Below are 21,058 nucleotides of genomic sequence, written 5' to 3'. Positions count from 1 at the left end.
TGTACCAGGCCACCATCAATGCAAGGAATTAGGGAATGCACAATTAGTGAACATTAGGTGTGTGCATGGGGATAGTCATTGTAAAATTCTGGGGGCAAAAGCATAAAGTGGAGGCAGCGGTTAGTCCTTGCTTCACCCATCCACTAATTTTTGGGACAAGCATTTATGTGATGAAGCACACCTTCGAACAAGTGAGAGTAACTGATGGTCATCAAATGCCACCTAATGCTGTTCTATTCCACCTGTATTTTGCCATCATTAAGTATAGGTTACAGTATACAGAGTGATACAGGACACTCAAACAAAAGAAATTACCCAATTGTTGGTCCCAAAGAACCATCGTTAATTGTTATTCCAGGTGGCTCACCATAATATGATTCCTAGGCATTTGGGGCAGGATAAACTGGACCGTCTCATGGACCATTTCATGGCGCGCTTCTATTGGCTGGGCATTTGAGGCGATGTTCACAGGTGGTGTGCGGCTGTCACAAATGTCCGCTGGTGAATCTTCCAACCACCCCAAAAGTTCCACTGCACCCATTACCGTTAATTTAAGTCTCCTTCAAAAAAATTGGCATGGACATCGTTGAACCATTAGAAGCATCTGAGGCTATCGCTTTGTGTTAGTTCTGGTGGATGATTCAATGCGATGTCCAGAAACAGTTCTCATTACATAATGTTGCGGAGGCACTCTTTCATGTTATCTCCCGAGTCGGGATTCTGAATGAGATCCTGACTGATCAGGGCACTATGTTTGTCACAGACACTATGTGAGCTTTACGAATTGCTGGGGATTAAGTCAATTTGCACCAGTGTTTACCATCCACAGGTGCATGGGCTGTTTGAACGGTTTAATCAAACACTCAAAAATATGATTCATAAGTGGCTCGAGCCCCTGTTATTTGCAGTACAAGAGGTCCTGCAAGCCTGCATGGGGTTTTCTCCATTTGAGTTGTTTTATAGATGCAAGACTCTCAGAATCTTAGATGTCAATAGGGTAAAGTGGGAGGAGGGACCTTCTAATAGCAAGAATGAAATCCAGTACGTTCTTGACCTGAGAGCAAAACTCCACACATTGGGACAATTAACACAGTAGAATTTTGCTACTGGTGCAAGAATGTCAATTCTAGCTATATAACAGATGTATTCAGCTAAGGGAATTTGCACCAGCACATTGAGCTCTAAATTACTTGTGAAGTGACTATGACCCTTTGAAGTCATACAACGAGTCTTAAGAAAGTCTTACAGTGATTAAATCAAACATAAATGAAAAAAGGGTCACCAGAGTAGCACTCCAGCAGCTTTTGGATACAGTCTGATACAATGGACGGTGCTCTCACTGCATTACCGCTGGGTGGGACATACACCATGCAAATGATAATGGTCCCAAGAAGACAGAACAATTGTTTCAGAAATTAAAACAAAATCTAAGATAAAACAAGTAATTTTTCACAGCACTGTATGTCACACAGAAATTTATTTTGGGCTGTAAATACAGTAACAAAATAAAATAAATGGAACGTAATTCAAGAGACTTAAAACATATATGTTTTAAGACAATCTTTCCAAAATCAAAAAACTTATTTATAGTTGACACCAGTAGCCATCTAACAATATTTGACCATATTTACTTCAGTTATTGTGAGAAGAGATTTAAAAAAAAAAAAAAAAAAAAAGGTAACTGCTGGGACGCAGTGCTTCTGTGCATCAAACTGAGGTCATAAGTGGTCTCTAAGTTATATGGGGCAGCAGCTAAAAAAAATGAAAGCATATTTTATTTCATATTTACAGAAATTTGGTAGAAAAATGGTTTAATTCTGGAGCTCAGTAAGACAAGGTTTACTTTGGCTACAGGAACAAACCAGTGACAAAATGAAAAGAACTGGCATGAATAAACAGACTGGAGTTTGTAGGTGATCTCCACCCTTTTGGACGAGTGTTCTCTGGTAAGATTAAACAAAAACTGAACTGTTTGGACATAATGATGGAAAAAGTGTGTGGTATTTAATCTAAAGAAGACCATTCCAAATGCGAAGCATGGGGATGGCAGCCTCATGTGGTGGGGTGTGTTTTACTGGAAAAGGAACTTGTGCACTTCAGAAAATAGATTACATCATGAGGAAGGAAGATTAGTTAGAAATACTGAAGCAAATTCTTGAGACATCAGCCAGTAAGTTAAAACTTGTGTTACAACTGGTTCTTCCAGCAGGACAATGATCCTAACCATTCCTGTATCATTAACTCTAATGTAACACAATGGCTTAAAGCCAACAACGTGAACGTATTGGAGTGGCTGTCACAAAGCCCTGACCCGAACCCCATAGAAAATTTGTGGACTACACTGAAAATTGTGTCCAAGCGAGGAGGCCCACAAACCTGTCTGAGTTACACTAGTTTTGTCAGGAGGGCTAAAATTCCAGCACAGTATTGTGAGAAGCTTGTGAAATGCTACAACAAGATTTACCCAAAGAATTAAAAGGCGATGCCACCAAATGCTAACAAAGTGTATGTAAACTTTTGACCCATTGAAAATCTGATATAGTAAATATTATCAGAATAAAATAAAATCAGAAATAGTCTCATAACTTATTTTGAAATGACCTCGAATGGGGAAAAAAGTACCTAATTGACTTACATTGGAAACATAGGAAATGTAGAGTAACAGGAAATATGTGGATATATACAGTGGCCCAAAAATTTGGGGGGTAAATATTTAGCTTGAAAGTGTGCTTGGTGTATCTTTCTTTAATATAAATGCAATTTAGTTTTGACATCAAATTGTAATGAACGCCATTTCCCTGTATGATTTCAGCCTCAACCTTGCCCAGATACACACACCGACAGCCCCGCCTCATCTGTATACTAACACCTGTGACTCATTTCCCAGCTCATCAAGAACACTACAGTATATGTACCTGTACTATCCTCACCTTTACCGCACAGCATTGCACCTATCAAGTGCTCTTGCTCTGCCGGTGTTCCGTTCTTGAATTTGTCTCAGTCTTATGGATTATTGAAATGAACATTTATGTCTCCAACAATAACTGCTTTTTCTACAGAAACAACCAACTACAAGATGAAGTCTATGAACACCTGTAGAAATTCAGAATATGGCTATAAGGGTTTACATTTCTACAAAATGCTTTACATACTATATATTAGGTGCCATCACAGACAGAGGCAGTGATATTTACACAGTGAAATTGTTTTATCAATCTTGGAGAGATGCAAAAACAAAAGTAGAGGTAGGTAGCTAGGGGGCGTAACTTGGCCTTGACATTCAAAGCTGTAGCTCGGAAGATTTGTTTCTTTAGCTGTAAATAATTCTCTACTTGGAACGTTTTGTCACTACGTAACAATGTTGTAATTTTGTACCTTCAGTGAACGGAGTGTTGTATTTTATCTTCAGTGAACAGAGGCAAGACCAATCAGACAGGGTTTACAGGAAAACACGTGGAAATACTCATGTCTTCTTGGTTGACGGCTCTCAATTCTGCCAAACACTAGCTCACACAGTCTGTCAGTGTGAGTGGGAAAAAAATGATGTACACCAATTTTTTATTATTTATTTATTATTTTTTACTAGTAAAGAGCTGAAACTGAAACACTACCATCCTCTCATGCTGAGCAGGAAAACAAGATGTGTAAATGCCTATATGAGTTTCAAGTTACGTGATCATGATATGAGCAGAGCATAAGGACCGATAACGTACTTTACATGGTACTGTAGCAGCTAAACCCATACAATGATAGCTTAGTTGTGTCTCCCCTTGGCTAGCGACACCAAACTAGTGGTAGTCCTGCAAACATGATAACACCCAAGGCACGTTTTATGATTTTATTTTTTTTAAGCAATTAGCCCTCACATGCAAAAAACAAAACAAAACATAACAAAAAATAAATGTAAAGAGTCTATTTAGAAGTATGTTATTTGATGGAGAAGAATCTGGGCTCAGCCCTGGATGATAAAGAGTCCAGTTAAGCTGTTATAGTCCTAAAACTTTCATTCTGTGTAACTCTCTAACTCTAACTTTTATTTTGTACTTGAAATCTGAAAAATAAAAATAAAAAAATTGTGAAAGATAGTAGATTAGTTTCCTGCATAATTGTTCCTCAGTTTATAACTCATAGCGAAATATTTTTTATTAAAAAGTAAAGTAAGTGTCATTTGCTCTTGAAGCTTCATTACCGAGTCTATTTTGTCTGTAGTGATCCATAATTACAAAACTGTTCACCTAAAATCGTGTCATGAGACCGACAGTGGGACAGTGTGAATAACTGGTATATGTGGATCTACTGGTAATAACTGGTGTGGTTGTTTTGCTATGCAGCTACAGGTTGCACATTATGAAATCTTTGCCGATTATGATTTTTAAATAAAGTGCACAGAGTATAGAAAGTGTGCTTTTGTGATTTTAATTGGATTTCTATGAAGTTTATGCTTCACTTGAAGAAAATTCGATATATAAGATATATAAGGGCAGTGCGGCCGGTGAGCTGGAAGTTGATGCTTTACTTTGACGCCGGCGCTGTGGATTGACTCACTTGGTAAAATGGAATTGAATGAGGTTGTAATGTGCATCCAGTGTGAACTGGCCTTAATTCCATTTCAACATGAAATTTAGGATAGGAGCACCATCAGCCATTACCATTCACAGAACAGACATTTTATTCCTAAAAGTCATTTCAGACCAATCATGAATTAGAGAACGCACAGATAACCTGTGCATTAAAATGTAAAGTTGACTATTCTCAGATGCAAGTTATATAAGTACGGTTTTGGATACACCCTACAATGTAGAAGAGATAAATCATAAAGATAATGCACATATCTACCTCATGTTCCTCCAGTTCCACTGCTGAGTCAAGGTCATTTTTCCTGTAGAATCTGAGATGTTTGATTGGATTTTCCTCTTCCATTCCATAATTTAATTTGGCAGTCTATAATGGATGAAGACAAAAAGTCACAAATATTTTTTTAAGCAGTATGGAACAGTCCCAATGTAAAATACAGATTTTGTAGTAAATGAAGCAATTTAAGACAGTTACTTTTTTTTTTTGCTTATATTTTTTCCACGCACCTGTTGTAGCTAGTGTATAAACTTAATGGTTTAAAAACTTAACTATCTTCTAAAAGAGCAACATCAGACATACAGTATGTACATAGCATTATTGTTATTGGAGTTTTGTCTCATGCTAAAGTAAAAAAAAAAAAAAGGATGTTGAGATTCTTTATTGGTTTCTGTAGCCAATAGTGGCTTTAAAACCCTTAAACCTGAATATCTGACAGGCTGTATTAAAAAATAAATAACAAAAAATAGAATGTTAAAAAAAACAAAAACAGCACAAAGTCCCAAAATCTTAAGGCACTTAAAATTATAGGAGTTCTATATTATTATTTGTCACTTACCTTGACAGTAAGTTTATCTTTGACAGGGTTTTCTTCTATCCACTTCTGCCATTTCTGAAAATTTGAAGTTTGACACATACACACACACACACACACACACACACACACACACACACACACACACACACACACACACACACAATGTTTTCCAGAATCCTCGGTCAGTTACCAGGTCAGCTGAAGAAACTACAACCTCCATGACAGCAACAGCTGATTACCTGATTTCTAATAACACACCTGTTTGGTGCTCTTTGGATTTTACCTCTGATTGCACCACACCTGAACATTTGGCCGCTTTATGGTTATCGATTATTCTCTGACACTTTTATTTTGGTAGCCTGTGTTTAACACGAATGAAAAGTGCTACATATTTAATAATGATGAAATTAGTATGAGTTTTGCATGAGTGCTGAAAAAAAACATAATCAAAAAAAGAAAAAAAAAATCCATTGCTAATAAGGAACATAGCTAACTGACTATTTAATGTCCTGTCTTCCTGAGGCCTGCTTCACGAAGCCGGTTTTGGTGGCTTCCCAGGTAAGTTGGAGTTTAACTCTGGTTTGTCGGTCTCAAAAAGGTGTTGCTTTGTGAAACAGGCCTATGGATAAAATCAGTAAAACACAAAAGACTGAGTGACAGGATTTAGGTTTTCTCTGGATTTCAAAAAACAACTTAAAACTCAAAATTTCACTCACATCTTTGTTTCCTCCAGCCATTTCATCACCATTTTCTATTAACACACACACACGCACACACACACACGCCTTATCATTTTGCAAGTGATCCTGATCATCTATATAGACTAGAATGAATTAGCATGTCACTAGCATATGGCAAATGCTAAAAACGGGCAAAATAATAACAGTGTTTAAAAGTTCAGTATTCAGTAATAAAAACTGGTAATTTGGTAAACAATTGTAAAAATGAACACGTCTAACCTTCCTTTGTTCAGGAGTATCCAACTGTTGTTCATCATATTTTTTTGGGCATTTTAATTGAGGTTAGTTCTGTATTCATACATTTGTTTTAATTACATGTCCTTAAATATTTATTATGTCATATATTTAAATACGTTGTTAATTGCCACAGTGTTGCTTATGTTTGCAGTAATGAAATATTTGACACTTGAATTTCGCTGATGGAACTTACTGAGCTGATTGACCTGTTACACTAAGTCAAGTGAGGTTATTTCAAATAAAATGGAGTTACACCTTTTTTATCTTCTTCTAGAAACATCATGTCATTGTCATTTTTATCAGCCCTTGTTAAAATTACTAATGACCTCCTTTGCACTGCTGACTCTGGCCTTCTGACCACCTGCATCCTCCTCGACCTTAGTGCTGCCTTTGATACCATCTCACATTCACTATTATTGGAACGCCTGGCTGACACAGGGGTTAACAGCATTGCTCTTCTCTGGTTCTCATATTACCATAACAACAGAAACCAGGGTGTTAACTCAGCTGTATATCAACAATAAACCAAACCAAACACACACACACACACACACACACACACACACACACACACACACACACACACACGTATTTGTACTGTACTTTAAATGAGAATTTTTTGTTTGTTTTTTACTTTGATCAAATTCCTTTGAGAGTAATTTCTGCTTCGTGGAAGTCAATTTAGTTTAATCATTGTAAGCAGTGTTCGGGTCATTATTTGAAAAACTAATCCATTACAAATTACTAATTACTTCTACACTAATATTGTTATACCGTAATTTTATTTAAAAGTAAGAAATTATGAAAGTAAATACACTAATCATTACTTGACGTCTAAGTTACTCTCTAAGAGCTGTAAAAGTCTGTGCCAGATAAAAAACATGAGGATGAAGTTCATTCACTTTAATACTTTTTAAAGAAGAAAAAAGGCATTACAATCCCTTGAAGCCTATACCCAGTAAAAACAGTGGGTATATTAAGCTTTATTGTAAATGATTTCCTCATAATGAATAGCCTATTAGTTTCTAAACATGTAAGAAATGTTTGTAACAATATTCCCACTGTCAGCAACTGTATAACAGGAATTAAAGTAATTAACACATTAGTTGTAACACTTTAGAAACTAATGTATTACCAGGAAAAGTAAATTACATTACATTTCTGTGTTACACCCAGCATTGGGCCCCAAACTAGCTAGATATGAATGGATATATGCATAGATTTTCTGTATGAGTGTTTACACACGTAAAAATTGGTATTCATGTAAATCCTATAAATTTTGGGGAAAAATTCCACACCCTACTCCTGTTCCTGAGTGTGTGTAAATTTTAACAAATAAGATTTGTTTACTATTGTAAACACTGAATTATCGGCTTTAAATAGACAGTTTTGTTTTATTTTTTTTTTCAGAGGATGAAAGTTAACTTATAAATCGGCTCTGTTTGCCCTGGCATCTCGACAATTTTAAAAAGCTTTGTCATGGTTTGGCCTCCCCAAATTAGCAGTAATACTTTTTTTTACTCAGTTTTGTGTCAGACCATTTTCTTTTGATCTCAATTATATTGTGCTGGATTGACGACACCACATTAACCTCCATAATGTCTCTCCATATTTTGCCCTCTGCTGGATTTGCTGCTGCATACTTAAAAAAAATCCTCATGTGAATAACCTCATTAGAAATATATTTACTGAAAAAAAGTTGATGCATTCAATACTTATTTCCCCCACTGTATATTCACTCACTCACTCATTCATTCACTCATTCATGTACAACTCATTCATATAACTCCTTTATTTCGGTCAGGTTGCAATGGACCCTTCTGCCCAATCCTGCAGAACCCACACAACCCTGCTGATTCTTTCATGATAAATTTTACCTTGTTAAACTTTGGCATACCTCACGACATATACATGCCATTACAATGTCAAAATCCTACCTCTGATTGCTCTGTAATAGGTCTTTTTTGTTGTTCAAGCCTGAAGTCTTGTTTCCAAGAACTGGCATGTCTAAGAGGAATTATACAATAAAATAAGGGGAACAGCTCAGTTTAAAAAGAAAACAGTGCCTCATTCTGGGTATTAATTCACACAATTAATCAAATTCATAAAAAGTAATTTTAGAAAAAACAAAAGTAAAATGTAATAATCTGAAAATGTGTCAGAAAATTAGGGTCTGTGCAAAAATTCTGCTAATTACTATGTCAAAATACTGTAATACACTGGGTGAAACATACTATTTAGTATAGCTGTAGATATTCAATTCAATTATTACTAGACCTCAATAACTGAGAAATGAAAGAATCACTTCTCTGGATTTTTATATGTCACCTGTGAAAAGATTTTGGAAACAATTTGAGAAATTGGCTAATTATATGCTTCTTTTTATACATAACTATAATACATGTGTCAAAGAAAATTGGTTGCCACTGACTTACCTTAACACTTTTACCAGACTGGGATTTTGGGATATGTTGACAATATGGCAACAGAGAATATGCTATAGTGTATGTGTATGCTTTATGCTACCTTCAAAAGCCAGCTCATGTTGTAACATTAGTGCCAAACACTGTGTATATGAGGGGACATCATAACAGGAGTCACCAAGTGTAGCCAAAATGTGTCTGAGGCCCTCTGGTGGCTTACTGCAGTACAATTATTAACTCCGCCCTTTTGCATGATCTAAACTTGTATTTTACAATTTACAACTCCAATTCCAAAAAAGCTGAGACGCTGTGCAAAATGTAAATAAAAACAGAATGCAATGATTTGCAAATCTCATAAACCCATATGTTATTCACAATAGAATATAGAAAACATAAAATGTTTAAACTGAGTAAATGTAACATTTTAATAAACAAATAAGGTTTAATTTAATTTAATGTAATGGCCGCAACACGTCTCAAGAAAGTTGGGACGGAGCAACAAAAGTCTGGAAAAGTAAGTGTTACTTTTCTCCTCATAACACTCCTTCACCTCTGATGTCTCATCTAACTCCCACTCTCTCTACACTGGTAGAATCGTCCATGCTCACCAGGACTGGGACGAAGCCCGGTCGCATCTGCAGGTGCAGCGGGAAAGCCAGGCAGTTCCAGAATCAGCATTCCTTTCTGGAAGCAAGAATTCTGGTCCGGATCCCTGATGTATCCCCCAATTGAGCAGGAATGTACAGTACCAGGCCACCATCAATGCAGGGAATTAGGGAATGCACAATTGGTGAACATTAGGTATGTGCATGGGGATATTCATTGTAAAATTCTGGGGGCAAAAGCATAAAGTGGAAGCAGAGGTCAGTTCTTGCTTCACCCATCCACTAATTCTTGGGACAAGCAGTTATGCGATGAGACCCTGAAGCACACCTTCGACCAAGTGAGAGTAACCGATGGTCAGCAAATTCTGCCTAATGTTGTTCTATCCTACCTGTATTTTGCCATTATTAAGTATAGGTTACAGTATACAGAGTGATGCAGGACACTCAAACAAAAGAGATTACCCAATAGTTGGTCCCAAAGTACCATCGGGAATTGTTATTCCAGGTGGCTCACCATAATATGATTCCTAGGCATTTGGGGCAGGATAAAACACTGAACCGTCTCATGGCCCGCTTCTATTGGCCGGGCATTTGTGGCGATGTTCACAGGTGGTGTGCGGCATGTCATGAATGTCACTTGGTGAATCTGCCAACCACTCCAAAAGTGCAATTGCACCCATTACCATTAATTTAAGTCCTGAAAGGAAATTCTCTTATATCATGTACTCTCTTATATTATGAACTGATATCAAATACCTATGATGAATGTATTCATTTAATTACCTCTTTAAATAAGTTGATCAACTGCTATCCTTGATTATATTATTATGTATTTCCGTGTCAACATGACACAGGACTTATTTTGTATTATGACTATGTGCTGTGTGTTTTGTTTAAATCTGTCTGACACCTGGACCAGTAGAAACCGTCCACGCAATGTGTATAAATACTTCTGCTCTGCATGAATAAAGTGGGATGTCTATGTGAGCATGCATGAAGTAAACCACACTTTCTAGCTCATAGCAGCACATAACTAAAAGTTAATAGAAGTTAATGGTAAAACAGGCTGGAAGGCATGACGGACGAGCTGACAGGCATAATCTGAGATTCCTGAGATACTTGGAAATCCAACAATTCCGCTTCCAAAAAATTGGCATGGACACCGTTGAACCATTAGGAAAGGCACATGTGAGGCTATCGCTTTGTGTTAGTTCTGGTGGATGATGCAGTGTGATGGCCAGAAACAGTTCTCATTACATAATGTTGCGGAGGCACTCTTTCATGTTATCTCCCGAGTCGGGATCCTGAAAGAGATCCTAACTGATGAGGGCACTATGTTTGTCACAAGCTGCGTTTACATGGACAACAATAATCCACTCTTAACCCGATTAAGACCATACTTTGATTAAGAAACTACCATGTAAACAGCAATTTTTACTTAACTTAATCTAATTAAGGTCATACTCGAATTAAGCTCTAATCGAATTAAGACAGGTGGAGTACTGCTGTTTTAGTTGCATTATGGACATGTATTACAGACATGTAAACACCTTAATCACATTATGAACGTCGTGTGAGAGTTTTCACCGCATTTTGCGACAGGTCACGATCACACACGGCAGTTCTCAACATTTTACGCGAACAAGAGAGCACGGCTGCGTCCCAAACTTGCCTACTATAGGCCTGTAGTGGGGAAAAATACATGTATTCATGTATCTCGACTACTATATATAGTAATATATATGTACTTATAGACGGTAAGTACATGGTTTGAGACGCAGCCCACGGCTTCAAGCAGTTGTCTATTAGCACGTATAGCATTACAAATAATTAACTGCACTTAAAGCGTTCGTAAAAAAAATAAATAAAAACACTCAAAACTGTATACGGTACCATAATGTAGACGGACTGTATGTTGATACGTGAAATTCTGGAGGGACGTTGGACGGCGTGGCGCAGTGACGTAATGACGGGGGCTGTTAATCTAATTATGTTCTGAAACATGTAAAATGGGAACATGACAGGAGAATTCTAAAAGCGACTCATGTAAACACCTTAATCACATTATTATCTTACTCAGAGTAAGGTCAATAATTAGATTACTGCTGTCCATGTAAACATAGTCACAGACACTATGTGAGTTTTACGAATTGCTGGGGATTAAGTCAATTTTCACCAGTGTTTACCATCCACAGGCGGATGGGCTGGTTGAACAGTTTAATCAAACACTCAAAATGTTATTTTCAGTACAAGAGGTCCTGCAAGCCTCCATGGGGTTTTCCCCATTTGAGTTGTTTTACAGATGCAAGACTCTCAGCATCTTGGACGTCATTAGGTAAAGTGGGAGGAGGGACCTTCTAATATCAAGAATGAAATCTAGTACGTTCTTGACCTGAGAGCGAAACTCCACACAATGGGACAATTGATACAGGATAATTTTGCTACAGGTGCAAGAATGTCAATTCTGGCTGTATAACAGGTATACTCAGCTAAGGGAATTTGCACCAGGAGATAAAATGCTTGTTTTGCTACCCACTTTGAGCTCTAAATTACTCGTGAAGTGACAATGACCCTTTGAGGTCACATGACGAGTCTGTAAAATCAACTATGAGGTCAAGCGAATGGATAGAGGCGGTGCATCTCAAATATACCACCTCAAGGAGCTGGGACTGGAGGTAAGTCTAAAAAGTGTGGCCCAATTCAACCTGTGGAGACCACCTCTTACCTCCCAGAAAGCTCAGGTTGCTGGAGCAATTGTCCGACGTGTTTTTGCCTCTCATCTCAAGGACCTCATAGAACACCACATTGAGACTTCTCCAATTTTGGTTGTGTGTAGCCACCCATACTGGCTCCCTGAACACAAGAAAAATGTGGTTTGGGATGAATTCAAAGCTATGCATGACATAACGGTAACAGAGGAGTCCCACAGTGACTGGAGCAACCTGGTGGTTTTGGTGCCCAAGGCCAATGAGTCGGCCCATTTTTGTGTAGACTTTAGAAAAGTCTCAATTTGATGCATATCTGATGCCTCACATTAATGAACTACTCGATCAGATAGGTGCAGCTAGCTTTTATTTGACATTGGATTTAATTGAGGGGTATTGGCAGATTCCCTTTACTCCAATATCTTGTGGCAAAATGCCCTTTTCCACTCTGTTTGGCTTACACCAGTTTGTCACCCTTCTGTTTGGGTTGTTTGGAGCCCTGGAGACATTTCAACGACTATTGGACTGAATCCACCCCCGCACAATGCCCATGTCTGATAATATAATCATTTATATCAATGATTGTCAGTAGGATTTGCAACATCTGAGGGCTGTCCTGAGACAGGCGGGACTCACAGCGAACCCCAAAAATCCCTGTAGCTTTTCTCTCCATTTTGTTCTGCAGACTGATGAGTCAGACAGAGGGGTGGTGGAGGGAGACCAAGTACAGCACCATCAAGAAGGAGTGATCCGTGGTCTTTCACGCCTTTACAGTAGGTGTTGCTGAGCTTGCCACTGCATTTATCTTTTTAAGAATGTATGAAACTGTTGACTTGGCCACTTCTTAAGTTTCTGCTATCTAAATGTTAAGCTTGTGAAATTGCTAATAAATGTAGCTCACAGCTGATTGACAAGAAGGAGTAAACTATTGCTAAGCCACTTCAGTTTAGCGACTTAGTGATCGTGTGCTAACACAACACAGCTCATACTCATATGGTGGATTTACTGTAATATTATACCTTCATAATATGAAGAGGGGAAAGTCAAAGAAGATATGTGTTTTTCACTAATTTTAGTTTGGTTTGGTAACTTGATGATTGAGGAGTAGCGCTGTTGATATTATCAGGTTTTCATGCCAATTTCAAAGCTGTATTTCAAAACTAAATACACCCCATTGTGGATGTATTATGTCAAAACACTCCCTTGGGATTAAATGAAATTAATTTATGTACACTATATTTTCTAATTACAATGCTAAATGTGTATAATTTTGTGGTTCAGCTGCCTGGTAAAGGGTTTTAATATGTGAGTATTACTTTGTTAACATTACTTGTAGTTTATCAAAATGAACAACATATTCAACTAATTCAATGTATTCAATTAATTCAACATTTTCAACTAATTCTTAAATTTTAATTAAATTAAAATATCATTATTAAGTAACAACCTGATTGTTACATTCAGTTGTTGCTGAGGGCTTAAACGCTGTATACACTTATGGCTAAGAAAGTTTTGTTTTTACTTTTTGCTAATTAATTATGTTTTTCTAAAAACCCATATGCTAAAATGCCACCAGAATGCTTAATTTATGAGTGTATCGATGGTTAGTCGTCATAGTGAAATAGACTTAATAGACTTAAGATTAATTTCATAATATTAATATTTGATATTATATTATTATTAGTACTGCTAGTAGTAGTAGTAGAAGTGGTTATTTTTTGGGGGTGTAAAATGATTAGATGTGGATTCATGCTAGTGTTAAAAAAGTTCCCGTCCTGATTGAGGAGTTGTACAGCTGAATGATGAAGCTCTCCTACACTGCACCCAGATGATTCCCCCTGACTAGCTAACATGCGGTCTTGATTGTTTTATATTCTTTGTCACACTGTTCTTCTGTTTCTGTTTTCTATTTTACAAATATGACTTGATATCTGTTCAGTGCCACTTCAAATAAATGTGCTTAAATAGCATTTATGTTTCTGTATTGTGTTATATTTTTATGCTAGTAAATGGTGTTAAAAAGTTGTCTAAGTTGTCATCAATGAACCAGTATGTTATGATGTGGCATGTTGTGGGCCGGGTGTGGTGGTCCGCTCAGGGCCAGAAAGTCCAGGGCCACCCCTGATTATTGCTATTAATTCTAAATAACATATACTGAAAATTTAAATAAATAATCTTAAAACTCTGAAATGAGATCCCCATTCCTATATTTTGTTTAGGGCCCCGAAATAACTAAATCCACTCCTGAAAGCCTGACTGAAATGTGCTGAGTGTACTTAAATGTGCCAAGACTGATTAGTAGTATTACAGATATGACTGTCCAGCCTTCCAGCAGTCATTTCTAAAACACTTCCATCCAAACTAAGGTTTAAAGTAAACACATTTTTACTAAGTACATGCATTTACAGCATGATGGATACCCTCTGCACCCCAGAGAAAAAAAACGACGACACATACAGTATGAGGAAGGCAGACAAGAGATCAGTATTCAGTAGCAGAGCTTAGTAGAGACCAATAGAAAAGCTCTTGCAGTCAAAATGGGTATAAATTGTCTTCAAATACATTACAGCTATCACTAAGTATATAAAAAGTATTCCCATAAAACGGATGTTAGTAATTTGCTAAGACCACAAATAGTTTTATTTATTAAAGAAACATACTCATACATCAGCTCATACATTTGTCCTTTTATAGTTAATGATGTGGAATGTCTACGAAGCAACTCTCTCAAAATTAAGACAAAAGAAGAAAAAGCACAGCTTGTCCTCTGTCTTGAAGACTTTTTAAGTCAGAAAACAGAAATTTACAACTTTACCCCTGACTTTTATAAAGCACTGATGCTGGAAGCGGAGACTCCTTCCATAAATGTTATGTAAATGAGTCCTTAAAGATAGATTCGGCATATCAATGATTACACTTAATAAAAGAAAAGAAAATCTATTCATGTGAGCAGCGCTTCTGCTAATGTGTGGCCATTAATATAATTATTGGTTGTGCTCTGGTTCTGAGCAGTGTGGCGTTGTGCATGTTTTTACAAAGTGACAACAACAGACACAGAAATTAGGATATTTTTTTAATCACACAATTCTTTCATCACACAGCCAATCACCGGTGTCTTAAACTTTATATTTCATTTAACTTTGTATATGCTAAAATCTAAAACAATAAAATAAAAAATACCCCCCCCCCCCAAAAAAAAACAAAAAAACAACAAAACAGATCAAACCATAGTATGTGACTATTACCACTTATAAGAGAAACATGATTATATTACTTATGCTAATCTGTAATTCAGATGCCACAATCCCCTAAGATAAGTACATGAAATAAAAGTTGAAACATAGCTATAAAGTTGAGATAACAGAAAAAAACATGCTTAGTTTTATAAGCTTTGACTTGTAACCCTCTTAATGTATTAACACAATCATTACTAAGTTATTCTTAATCATTCTTTTATGATAAACCGTGTACCAAAATGTGTGCAGTACCAAAATCATTCACAATGTCAACTACATCAAAAGTTACAGAAAATCCCAAAAACAAACCTACCCTACATGTACAGAAAAACAAATACACACTATGAATTTTAGATCAATATTCCTGCAACCACCATGCACAAGTGAGTTTATTTTCTCCATATTAGCCAAGTCAAAATAAACTCTTTTTTCACCTCACATTTTTTCACCAGCATTATAGAGTAGACTTCTTCCTGCTACTCATCATCACTTGAATCTTCACTTGATTCCTCGCTCGAATCTTCACTCGATTCATCACTTGATTCCTCACTCGAATCTCGACTCAGTTCCTCACTTGAGTCTTCCCTTACAGCATCCCTCTCCACTAATTCCCAGAATTCTCTGATGGGTGGGTTTTTTGGAAGCTTTCCATTACCTTTGTAGAACAGCATGACCTTGATTTCGGCAAAGACTTTGGGCAGAATAAATGAAACCTGCAGAGAAGCAAAATAATTAAGACACTGGATCTGCAACAGAGAAGTCAATAGGAGAACAACTACAGTTAGCAGTGCATGTGCTGAATCAGCTCGCAACGCACTTCCAGCAGCTGCCGCTACATGCCCCAACTTCTTACCAGTCTCCAGTTCTCGTAGCCTGACCAGAGCCAGCGAAAGAGGATCAGAGTATAAACTACAAATATGTTTTTTTTTTATTTCTTTTTTTTTTATATCAGACCACATAACGAGAACTTTATTCAACTCAAAAAATATCATAGTAAGGTACATCACAAAATATTTAAAACATTTGACTATTTATGTTATCATTTATTCTGTCGTTGAACATATTCAAATGCAGATTGTAGCTGCTTCACTCTCCTTTGTTGCTATGGCTTGTTACTAAAATGTCAGGAATGTTATTACTGTTAATAAAATGTTGCATGAGAACCCATCAGAACAGTGAGCTTCTAGATGTAATTACAAAACCATTCACATTTGGCCTCCTCTTAACATCTGGTTTAGGAGCAACCTTACACCCTGACTTGGACAAAACTTTTGTTCAACTGTTGCAAGTGTACGCAATCAGTCATTACCCATCTGGTTCATCCCCAAACCCCAACATCACCATGCTGACCTGTGCTAAATTACACCCTCACCATCTGCAGACCTTCAATTATATAAATTCATAACGTAATATCAGAACCCACAGACACTATGTGCATGAACATGTCAAGTGTATAGTTTTGAAATAGGTAACAATCTACAGTCATGTGTAGAAGGGATAGATTAATAAAGATAATACAGATCTACCTCATTTCTGGTCAGTTTCACTGATTTGTGTGGCTTGTTCTTCCTGTAGAATTCGAGAGATTTGATTGGATCTTTGTCGTCCTTTCCATAGTTCAATCTGACAGGCTGTAATGGATGAAAACAACAATTACTAAATATGTTTTAGCATTAAGTGACAGTACAAATGTAAAATTTGGCTAAAGTAATTGAAGGCATTTGAGCTAGTTTTGCCCATATTTCTTCCATGCAATTGTTGCATAGCTGGTGTGCAAACGTAATTACTTAATTGTCTTCTGAAAGAGTAACATGCATATACAGTGGATTCAGAAAGTATTCAGATCCCTTTACTTGTTGCACACTTTATGGTGTTGTGGATTTGATTTTGAATATATATATATATATATATAAAATTACCAGTTCTACCATCAATCTTCCTGTAATCACTCATAATATCGAAGGAACATTTAACATGGCAAACATTCAGCTTGTTCATTGGGTTGAGTGCAGAATGTGCAGGATCCAGGGTAATCCTAGAGTGTTATGCATAGCATAGGTTTTCAAAGGTAGTTTTTCACTTAGGAGTTAATGATGTATGCCTTCGTCAGTCAGCGGTTACTAAGAGTAACATTGTCTAGGTGCTTAAGTTAGCGAAGGCGATGTCCGATGCAGTAATATGCCCCATCTCAATATGGCATGGTGATGTAGCTTACAGCAGGATATGGTTGTTGCCGGATGTCCAGGTGCTGCTCCAAAAACAACGTGGGCTTTATAGATAATTGGAGTAGATTTGAGGCAGGATTGTTAGGGTAGACAGTTAGAAAGCTAGACAATCTGATTAACCATGTAGATAACAATATAACCATATCAGACCAGCGATTAGAATGTTTTACTCCCCTTCGAGAGACCAAACTAATTTTCCTAATTTCGATAATCAAATGATCAAAATCATCAACTTTTATACTAGATCCCTTACCTACATGTTTCCTCAAACAGATACTGCCTGAAGCAATCAAACCTCTTCGAAAAATAATGAATTCTTCCCTTAGCACTGGCTATGTATTCAGACCCTATATTCAATACTTTGTAGAAGCCCCTTCGGCAGCAATTACATCTACAAATCTCCTTGTATATGTTTCTATAAGCTTTGAATTTGGGCAGTTTATCCCATTCTTCATGGCAGAGCCTCTCAAGCTCTGTCAGATTGGATGGAGAGTATTTGTGAACTAAAATCATCAGGTCTCACCACAGATGTTTGATGGGGTTTAAGTCTGGGCTTTAGCAGGGCCATGTAAAGACATTCTGAGACTTGCCCCAAAGCCACTCCAGTGTTGTTTTGGCTGTATGCTTAAGGTCATTATCATGTTGAAAGGTGAACTGTCACTCCAGTCTGAGCTACTGTGGGTTGTTTTGATAAAGGATGTTCCTGTATTTGGCTGCAATCATCCACCCCTCAATTGTTATCAGTCCCCCTGTACCTGCTGCTGAGAAGCACTGCCATAGCATGATGCTGCCACCACCATGGTACACCGTAGGGTTGGTATTAGCCAGGTGATGTGCAGTGCCTGTTTTTTGCCAGACATAGTGTTTGCTGTTCTGCCCAAAGGGTTCAATTTAAATTTTTCCACATGTTGCCAGAGTCCTTTAAGCTGTAATATAGCTTTTATTCATCAGTGGCTTCCATCTTGCTACTCTGCCATGACGTCCCGATTTATGGAGTGCCCTTCTTTTCTAGGTGCCCAATTTGGCAAGACGGCCAACTCTAGGAAGGTTCAAGGTTGTGCTTCTTCCATTTCAAAATTACTGAGGCCACTGTGGTCCTGGGGACACTCAAAGGGTTAGAAATAGTTTTATATCCATTTTATGGCCTTGCCACAATTTGATCATGGAGCTCCACAGACAGTTCCTTGGTCTTCATGGCTTCCTGACAATGCAGTAAATTGTGGGCCCTTATATACCCTAGGGTGTGCCTTTCCAAAATATGTCCAATCAATTAAAATTGCAACAGGTGGACTCCAACTGAGTTCTAGACACATCTGAAGGATTATTATGGTAAATAGGATGCATCTGACCACAGCAAAGGGTCTGAAAACTTTTGTGAATAAGAGATTTTGTCATTTTGTCATTATAGGTGGGTAAAATGACACATCCACAACACAAAACTGTGCAGTGTAACTTTCTGACTCCATTGTACTTTATTTATGTTATAATTAGATACTGCACTCTAATATAGAAATATTAGGAAAAAGAGGATTGTGAAGCTCTTAGTGGCTTTATACCTGAAAATATGACAGTCTGTATTCCAAATAACCTTTGGGATTAAATAACTTAAATATGGGATGTGTGACTAAAAATAGGATTTTTAGAACAGTGCAAAGCCCTCAAACTTTATGACAGTCTGTGATGTGCAGTACATTATAGGTGTTTTATATTATTTTTGTCACTTACTTTGACAATAAAATCGTCTTCATCGATAAATTTCTCTCTGATCCACTGCTGCCATTTCTTAATCACACACAGACACACACAGACACACACAGACACACACAGACACACACAGACACACACAGACACACACAGACACACACAGACACACATGATGCACTGCATTTATTTGTGAAAGACTGATTCACTCATTTATGGGCTGTATTCAGAAATGGTGACCTCAGCTAGCTTCCTAAGTTTCTAAGAGACATCACTGGATAAACAGGGAACATTATTATTATTTAGACTTGCTTTAACTTGACATTTTCTCTATATAACCGAGTACTGTCCACTCTTCCAAGATTGCTGGAGTCTTTTGATAGCATATAGAGCATATAGACCTTTAAATCCTCAATGCAATTTGGGTAGTTTTCCTCATAAAAAGACCTATTCTCCATTAGTTACTTAGCTATGATGAATTTTTTTAAATATCTCCTCTGTGAGAAAACTCAGCTCCTCTGTGAACCCCACAATGCTTTTGCATTTGTGCTGAAAAATAAACAACCATGCCCCCAACCCACCCCACCACAAACCGAACTAACTAACAACTATGGCTAACTATCTAATGTACTCTCTTCCTGGATAAAAATCAGTAAAACACAAATATTTAGGAAACTAAAATGGCTTTAGATTTTTAAGCTGATGACCAAAAACAAATATAAACCACAAAATCCCACTTACAGGTCTTGTTGAGCCTTCTTGAATGCCCTCCAGCCAGTCCTTTACCACTGCCTAGTAAGACACACACAAACACACACACACCATTCTGCAAGAGATCAAATACTACAAAAGGCTGAAGTCTGAATTCATTAGTAGCTGTGACATGCTATTTCTTCTTTAATTCCTTCATATCTCTGGATATCCATTTAACACAATTTATCTTCTCAATTATCTAATCCTCATAATAAAGTTTCTGAAATTGATGTATGATTTTAAAGTAATGAGCAAGTTCAGTGGGGGAAATAAACTTTGAACGTGTCAACATTTTTTCAATAAATATATTTGCCATAAAGTTATTTGCATGAAATTTTCCCCAGACATCAGTATTAACTCAAGAAATCTGGAAATATAAAGAATTCACAACATTAAAGTCCATAAATAAGGTCATGTGTAATAAAGGGGAATGACACGGGAAAAAAGTATTGAACACGCTAAGAAAAAGCAATTCTCCAAGGCAAGGTAAGGCAAGGAATCAGCTGAAATTATACCCCCTACCTGTGCAAATTCATATCAGCTGGGTTAGTAAATTGATGGTCTATAAAAAGCCTTTTCGTAATCAAGCTGTCAGACAAGAAACATTTCATGATGGGTAAAAGCAAAGAGCTCTCCCAAGACCTTCACAATCTTATTGTTGTGAAACATATTAATGGAATCAAATACAGACATTTCAAAACATCTGAATCCTCCAGTAAGCACTATTCGGGCCATTATCCACAAGTGGAAGCGACATCACTCCATCATCAACCGACCACGCGCAGGAACTCCTCACAAGATTTCTGACCAGGGAGTCAGAAGAATAGTCAGAAGAGTCGCCCAAGAGCCAAGGACCACTCGGAAAGAGCTCCAGAAACACTTGGAGGCAGCAGGTGCCATCGTCACAGAGAAAACAATAGGCAGTGCACTCCACTGCTCACGCTCACCCGCAAGACTCCATTACTAAAGAAAAGGCATGTCGAAGGTCGTTTAAAGTTTGCTACAACTCATTTGGACAAGCCTTTGAAATACTGGGAGAGTGTA

The 21,058-nt window shown here is 37.3% G+C and overlaps 2 protein-coding genes across 2 annotated transcripts in view; both read right to left on the bottom strand.

Moving 5' to 3' along the window:
• LOC128599017 (deoxynucleoside triphosphate triphosphohydrolase SAMHD1) overlaps positions 1–8,368 on the bottom strand; it is a 38,579-nt gene extending 30,211 nt beyond the window's left edge. The window contains exon 1 of the mRNA XM_053610335.1: positions 8,304–8,368. The gene's annotated coding sequence lies outside the window, so the exon portion shown is untranslated. The remainder of the gene's footprint in view (positions 1–8,303) is intronic.
• The window catches only part of LOC128599018 (deoxynucleoside triphosphate triphosphohydrolase SAMHD1-like), a 130,607-nt gene that overhangs the window by 100,040 nt on the left and 9,509 nt on the right, over positions 1–21,058 (bottom strand). The gene's annotated exons all lie outside the window — the stretch shown is intronic.

The sequence above is a fragment of the Ictalurus furcatus genome, chromosome 22 (assembly GCF_023375685.1).
Source record: "Ictalurus furcatus strain D&B chromosome 22, Billie_1.0, whole genome shotgun sequence".
Taxonomy (NCBI): domain Eukaryota; kingdom Metazoa; phylum Chordata; class Actinopteri; order Siluriformes; family Ictaluridae; genus Ictalurus; species Ictalurus furcatus.
Note: the sequence above shows the minus strand (reverse complement) of the source record. Positions and strands in the feature narration are given on the sequence as shown.